This window comes from Vespula pensylvanica, chromosome 14, assembly GCF_014466175.1.
Source record: "Vespula pensylvanica isolate Volc-1 chromosome 14, ASM1446617v1, whole genome shotgun sequence".
In the NCBI taxonomy this organism is placed as follows: Eukaryota; Metazoa; Arthropoda; class Insecta; order Hymenoptera; family Vespidae; genus Vespula; species Vespula pensylvanica.
In genome coordinates this window covers 4,191,261-4,198,760 of record NC_057698.1, presented here as the reverse complement: position 1 = coordinate 4,198,760, position 7,500 = coordinate 4,191,261, and the positions used below count along the sequence as shown (strand labels likewise).

The following is a 7,500-nucleotide window of genomic DNA, read 5'->3' as shown; positions in this document are numbered from 1 at the left end:
AAATCATACATATTATATAATCATATAAAATAATTACGTTGCTAAGATTATAAATAGTTACAATACTAAGATTATATTAAGGTCATATAAAATAATTATAATACTAAGATTATAAATCCAAGTGAAATTTATTTTCAGTCAAATTATTTAAATTATCAAAATGTCTTTTGAACGTCTCATTCTCTCTAGAGAGAAGAAAAGAAAATGTATCATTTCTTTTCACAATAATCTTGAGACATTAGATCCTTTTTCTGATAGCTATCAACAATTACTAAATGAGAAAACAGCAGCTCCAGCATAATTATAACAAATGAAATAAACGTATAAAAGGTCACATCAAATATATCTCAACATAGGAACAAAAAGAAAATAAAAAATAAATAAGTAAATAAATAAATAAATAAATAAACGAGAGAAAAAAGAAACTTGCCAAAGAATATCTAATTAATGAAACATTCGCGATCGCGTATATAATAATCGAAGGTCTAATTAGCGATACAGTCTTTCTAAATTTTCATATAATTTATTTCACGAATAAATGACAACACAGAACAGAAGAGACGGAATAATCGTTCAATCGACATAATGATTTCTCATCGTGAAAAATATGATCCAGGTCCGTGATAAATGTAATTATCCTCGTCGATGTCATGAAAAAGCTTCGTATTTTCTACGTTTGTCCTTTTGCGTTGCTGCTACTGCTGCTGCTGCTGTTGTTGTTGTTATCGTCGTCGTCGTCGTCGTCGTCGTTGTTGTTGTTGTTGTTGTTGTTGTTGTTAAAGAGTCTCGCGAGAACGCGCGAGTAACTTTTCCCGCGTCGCAAGGAGACGACGTTCCCTTGGGTCGAAACGACAGGGTGGGCGGATATCCGGTATAGCAACAGACGCCCCATACTCGAGTGGCATATAGAGGGAGAATGCCATAGAGATAGATCGTTAGCGATGGTGTTGGTGAAACGGTTTAGCGATGAACGAGGTTTGGCCGCCACCTGGTATTTTCCTTTGCCTTGGTAGAGACTTTTAACGGGAAGTCCGACTCTTCTCTTCTCTGTCTATCTATCTATCTTTTTCTCTTTTTCTCCTTCTTTCGATCTTCTCGAGGACCTTTACCAGACACTCGTCAGACCGATATGAGATGAGGAGAAACGTTAGGGTGAACTTTCATAGCATTTCAATCTCCATATTTTTTTCTTTTTCTTCTTCTTCTTTTTCTTCTTTTTCTTTTTCTTCTTCCAACATGTGTAGACTTCCCGTTTGATTGGTTTGATGTATATCGTAGGATTTACCGTAAAATAATGTTCCCGGATGACAGGGTTTACTTTAACATCAGTTCTTTTTTTTTATCCAAATCGGGAAGCTGAATATACAAGATTGTTATAAAAGATTAATAAAACGTAAAGAGGTTTGATCATTAAATTGGATCGATTAATAAACTTTGATTATGAATGTTGTATAGCAGGAAGCTACACTCTCTCTCTCTCTCTCTCTCTCTCCCCCTCTCCTTCTTTCCCTTTCTCTCTGTCTTCTTTCTATCATCTTGAGGACCTTTAACAGACACTCGTTGCGCCGATATTAAGTGAGCAACGTTACGGTGAATCTTTAATATTCTATTCTCTTTTTTTCTTTTGTAATGCGTAGATAAAGCTTTTTTGATCGACTCGATGTATGAATTTAAAAATGAATGTTTCTTTAAAGAGGCTTTCGATACTTTTTACATTTCTTTTTATCCAAATTGAGAACACAGCGTATAGATATACATAAAGATCGCAATATTAGATTCGATTGTACCAACTTATCATTTTTATCACGAATATAAATTGACGAACATAATTAATCGTTAACGATGCTACGGTTAAAAGGTTTAAAAAAAAATTTTAAGATGGAAGATCGATCGTGTTTCTATCTTTGTCTCTCGTTCAACGAAAGTTCATCTTTTACCTTCTAAATAAAAAATAAACGAAACTTTCTTAGTCTCTTCTTCTTCAAAGAAGAACGAACGCTATGATTGATAAGTTTTGTTGACAAAACGAAAACGTAGAACGAATCGAGACCTTTTAAATGTCATTATTGTATTCTTAAATCTTGTAGCGTTCGGTAAATTCTCTTACTAAAATATTTTCTATTTATCCTTGGAAATAGAACTTTCTCCAAGGTGATTCGCCGGATATTTACCGTCTCAATTGTTTAAGAATACAAACCGTCTCACGATTTCGAATACATTACAAGCCATTCTAATTTATCTATTTTCTATTCATTATTTTCTTCTTCTTCCTATTCTTATTCTTACGAATCTTTAACATTACCGAAAATTAATCTAAAAATTATCAGGATGAATTAGTATCCGATATTTATCGAATGGATATAGCCAAAATGTCGCTAACGTTTAATGATCCTTTATACATGAAATAATCATGTAGTATGAAAATTTTTCTTTTCTTTTTTTTTTCCTTTTTTTTTTTTTTATCAACCAATATTAGATATGTAGCGTACCTATATATAAACGTAAATTTCTTCTCTAAAAGTCGACTCTCATACGGGAATTAAATCGTATCGATTAAACGTCTCCACGTAGAAAAATATTTCGGACAACGCTTTTTCTCTTTCTCGCATAGTTGATTTAGAGAGAGAGAGAGAGAGACGGAGAGATAAAGAGAGAAAGAGAAAGAGAAAGAGGACCGAAAGAACTGAGAGAGTGTCGGTTAATCGCAAAACCAATTATTTCACACCGGAGAGTCACACAAGACGTCGGTCCGACGTCTATTTCCGTTTCACGATCTGTCTTGCTCCCGTCATTTTCGATGCCATCCTATTTTCGATCTCACCCCGTCGCTTGATCGACCAGGTCATACGGTTAAACGCGATTTATTCGATAATGAAGATGGACTTGCCTGGATTTTCCTGAAGGATTTAATATCGTTCCTCGTTTTCACCGATTTGTCGGTGAACCGCGTTAGCTCGTGCTCCAGAGAGTGAGCGAGAAAGAGATAGAAAGAGATATATGAAGAGACGGAGAGACAGAGAGAGAGAGAGAGAGAGAGAGAGAGAGAGAGAGAGAGAGAGAGACAGAGATAGAGAGATAGATAGAGAGAGAGAGAGAGAGAGAGGCCACGGTATTAGCCCGATACTGTTATCGATCGGCAAGGTTGCTCGGTCTTTGTAACGTCCATCGTTTTTCCTTCACACCATCGAGCAAAAGGAGATCGCGATGCCCGACATCCCCCTTTACACTTCCAACTTATATGTACGTGTATATCTGTATGCGTATATATGTGTGTATTGTGTATGTATCTTTGTATATGAATGCGCGCGCGCAAATGTTGTTGCTGCGTTCTCGCTCATAAAGAATTTCCTTCTCTTTGCTTGGAAACGAAGAAGAAAATGTGCGTGGATGGTCGTAAGGGGGAGAAAAAAAAAGAGAGAAGATCGAGAACGATCGAACGATATCGATCTCTCTTCTTTCTCTATAGATCCTATTATTTTATGATCGTTGTACATTCATATTTTTATCTTCTTTTTTTTTTTTTTGATTGCTTCTCTTTGTAGTTTATTTCTTCTTATTTCCTTTTAGTTTCTTTTCTATTTTTCTCTTGTTTTCTTTTCTTTTTCGGATGAGATATTTTCTTTCTATTCCTCATTTACTACCTTCACCTCCAAGCCCCTTCTCCGGCTAATTTTATTATCGAAAAGAGAGATCGTTTTTCTATTTTAAAAATGACCTATCGTACGTACGAGTAAAGTGCCCGACGGATTTATTAAGAAGTTACGGAAATAAAAGGGGGATACACGACAGAGGGAAAAGATAATAATTCGTATGAAAAAAAAAAGAAAAAAAAAAAAAAAGAAAAGAAAAGAAAAAAAAAGAAGAAGTTCCTATCAATCAATGTCTAAATCATGAGAAGAAATCAAAGATGATATTGCGAAGAGTTTATTTTCATGTAACGTACATAACATCCATGTATAAGTGTGTATATGTACACACACACACACACACACACACATACATACATACACATACACAGATATAGATATACATAGATATATGTATGTATATCTTCTTATTTCTGTTTTATCTATTATCAAGATTTCATCCTCGATTTATCATAGCCACCACCCCGAATGAATGAACATTTCTCGTGTTTAATTTTCCATTTCCATTGTTTGTCTTTTTTTCTTTTCTTTTTCCTTCCTTTCTTTCTTTTCTTTTCTTTTCTCTTTTGTATTTTATATTGTATACAATAATTCCAGTATTTTATTGGAATAACTTCGATAAGGATACTCTCAAGCCTTCTCTCTTTCTCTCTCACTTTTTTTTTTTCTTTCATACGACAATCAAAGACAACAACGACATATTCCGATATAATATATATATATATACACACATATATATATATATATACATATATATATAGGATGGAAATATTAATTACTTATATATGTACGTCGCCCTTTTCTCAAGTCTTCACCGTGCTTGCTCGCACGAACAACGAAGATCGATAGAGTAGGATATATTGAACACACACATATGTATACAAATACACACACATTCTCTCCCTCTCTCTCTCTCACTCTCTTACTCTCTTCGGGTTAGGTTACTCGACCTAGAGGGGGACAGCTACATTGCAGCTCATGCATAATACATATGATCCGACCTGGAGTAGATTTATCTTTACCCGTAGCCGCGATAATTCGTTAAATATCGACAGGCACTTCTCGAGCTCGTTTCTGCTGTCTTTTTCGTTGGACCAATTTGACCCGACGTTTACCTCTTTTCTTTCTCTTTCTATTTTTCTTCTCTCTCTCTCTCTCTCTCTCTTTCTCCTTCTTTCTCCCTTCTCTTTCCTTCTCTCTCTTTCTCTTTCCTATCTTACGTGCTCCTCCAACCCTACTTTTCCAACACAACCCCTCCGAATCACGGGAGGAACGCAACAGTTGTGCATAACCCGTGCTACCTCGGCTTGAACTTTGACACAGTTTCGGCCGCTCGTTTCTCCTCGTCTTATTTGCTACGATTAAAATCAGAATTAATATCGATCGATTTTAACGTTCTCCAAATTTCTTTCTCTCTTTCTCTTTATTTCTTTTTTTTTCTATTTTCGTTTCTTTTTTTTTTTTAATTTCTTTCTTTTTTTATAATCTTCTCTCTCTCTCTCTATATATATATATATATATATATATATATATATATATATATTCTATGATGATATAATGATATATATATTCGATATATATATATAGAATCGTATTATATTATATATATATATATATATATATTTAATTTTTCATCTTCTCATTTTTTCCTTTCTATCTTAATTCTTCAATTCGAGTTTTACATTTGCATATTGTATTTCATTGAAAATCTGTTTAGGAAAATCTGATATCGAATTTTTAATTGATTAATTCATATTAGATATTATAGATTTTCATATTTTTCTTTGTTCAATTCCTCAGCTCGTTACGTAATCATCAATTTTCTAAACCTAATACGACTGTCATTTCCAGGATGATCATTATTAACCTGTTACATTGTCCATCAGTTAATAGGCTATTATGAAATTAGTGACGTCAATTATTAAGTCCCTTTTCTTCCCTTCGAATAATGCTAATATTCTCAAACCCTCGTTCTCTCTTCCCCCTCGCCCCCCCTCTCTCTCGCTTTTTCAATTCATTTGGTTTTTCTTTGTCACAGGATAGAGAATAATAAAAAAGCAACATTTCACCGGATCTATATCTTTTCATTCGATAGAAATTTTCTGGAATATCGTATCCATATCACACACATACACACACACACACATATATATTATATATTATATATATATATATATATATATATATGTTAACATCGTGAGTGACATTTAACTGCAATAATCGATATATATCGTTCGGTCATGCTACCGGTCGATGTCAATTTCGTGTCAAGACGAGTCGGCCAAGACGAGTTCTCCAATCGATTTTCAACGCCGCGTCTTCATCAAATTATTCTCTATATCTCGAACACGTCTTCGTATTATTTCCTATTTCTCCGTTAACTAAACGTTCTGTTAACTTGCGTCTTTCTCTCGGAGAATCCGCACGAGAGAAAGAGAGAGAGAGAGAGAGAGAGAGAGAGAGAGAGAGAGAGAGAGAGAGAGACTGGTTTCTCAAAGTCGTTCAACGAGCCAGAGAGCAGTAGTAGTAGCCAAGACTAGTTTCGTCGCTTTTATCGAAAGCCGCCGAGCATTTAGTTTTCTTTTTCTTTTTTTCTCTTCGTTAGGTTTGCAATCGACGTTGCACATATAAGAATATATACAAGATATGTACCTATGATATCTCGTTATCTAGGCGCGATTTAACCGGTCGTTTAGTTCTTACGGTTGCTTCCATTTTAATTCCTGTATTATCGCGCCCGTGAAAATCGATTTTTCGAACTCGAATAAAATGTAATAGTAAAAAATGATATTCTGTAATTCTTTTTCTTGTTGAGTCGTTTACTTATTACACGATTATATTGTACTTTATGTATATAGACATGATGATATTATTTATTTTATAATCATATTATATATATATATGTATATATATATATATGTTGTATGTTTGTATATATGTATGTATATATGTATATATATTTCGTATTTATTGTATTATCATGCTTTACACACACATACACACACACACACACACACACAAATGTACATTTACGTACATAGGTTGTATCTATAACATTAGAATTGTTATTTTTGTCTCCCTACAAGTGTAACTTTGTAATGCGCCTACGCTATATAAAATAATACTCCCTGAGACTCTTGAACCGGTTGACTTTATTTCTGGCAAGCAAAATATTAATAAGGTGTAAAGATGTCCGATTGCGTAAATCGAAAGTTTTCAACGTCGCGCCAGCTTTCTGACGGTAGAGCAAACTTCGATTCATCCTTTTTGCAAAAGTAATCGCGAAGTTACTTCTCGTTGATATTGAACCATTACTTTAGTTCAACTTATTTTACTTTACATAGTTTTATCTATTCACCTTTCAGTATTTTCAATATATTTCACGATTCCTGTAAACCGATTAGGATCTTAAGACAATTCGTTAAGACTTTTATTATCTGCATGATGCGTTTGTTCCTATTTAGTTGAAATAATGTACTGATGTGTGATATGTGTTCGCATTTATTGTGAAATAATATTTAATGCTTATTCATTGATATTAATTAATTCGAATTATCATTCATTTATTCTGAATTTTAAATAAAATCTAAATTTAAAATTAGATAATCGTAATTAATATTACGTTTTATTTTTAGAAGTGAAATGTTTACAAACTTTATATTATCGTCTTATAATGAAATTTAAGATTGAAATAAGAAAATGTCAATCAACAAATTTCATTTATTAGTACGCATATAATCGTTTATAAACAATATAATACCAGCAAATAAAATGAAGGTAATATCAATTGTTCTTTTGGATTACTAATCATCGACTCGGATTATACTGCACGCTAATCTTAAAATTATAAACT

At 33.3% G+C, this 7,500-nt stretch overlaps 1 protein-coding gene and 1 long non-coding RNA gene across 4 annotated transcripts in view; one reads left to right on the top strand and one right to left on the bottom strand.

Annotated features, from left to right (window-relative positions):
• Positions 1–7,500, top strand: part of LOC122634225 (myocyte-specific enhancer factor 2) — a 57,408-nt gene that overhangs the window by 24,434 nt on the left and 25,474 nt on the right. The window lies entirely within an intron of this gene.
• Positions 6,096–7,500, bottom strand: part of LOC122634230 — a 28,070-nt gene continuing 26,665 nt past the window's right edge. The window contains exon 2 of the long non-coding RNA XR_006328337.1: positions 6,096–6,131. This is a non-coding gene — a long non-coding RNA (uncharacterized LOC122634230). The remainder of the gene's footprint in view (positions 6,132–7,500) is intronic.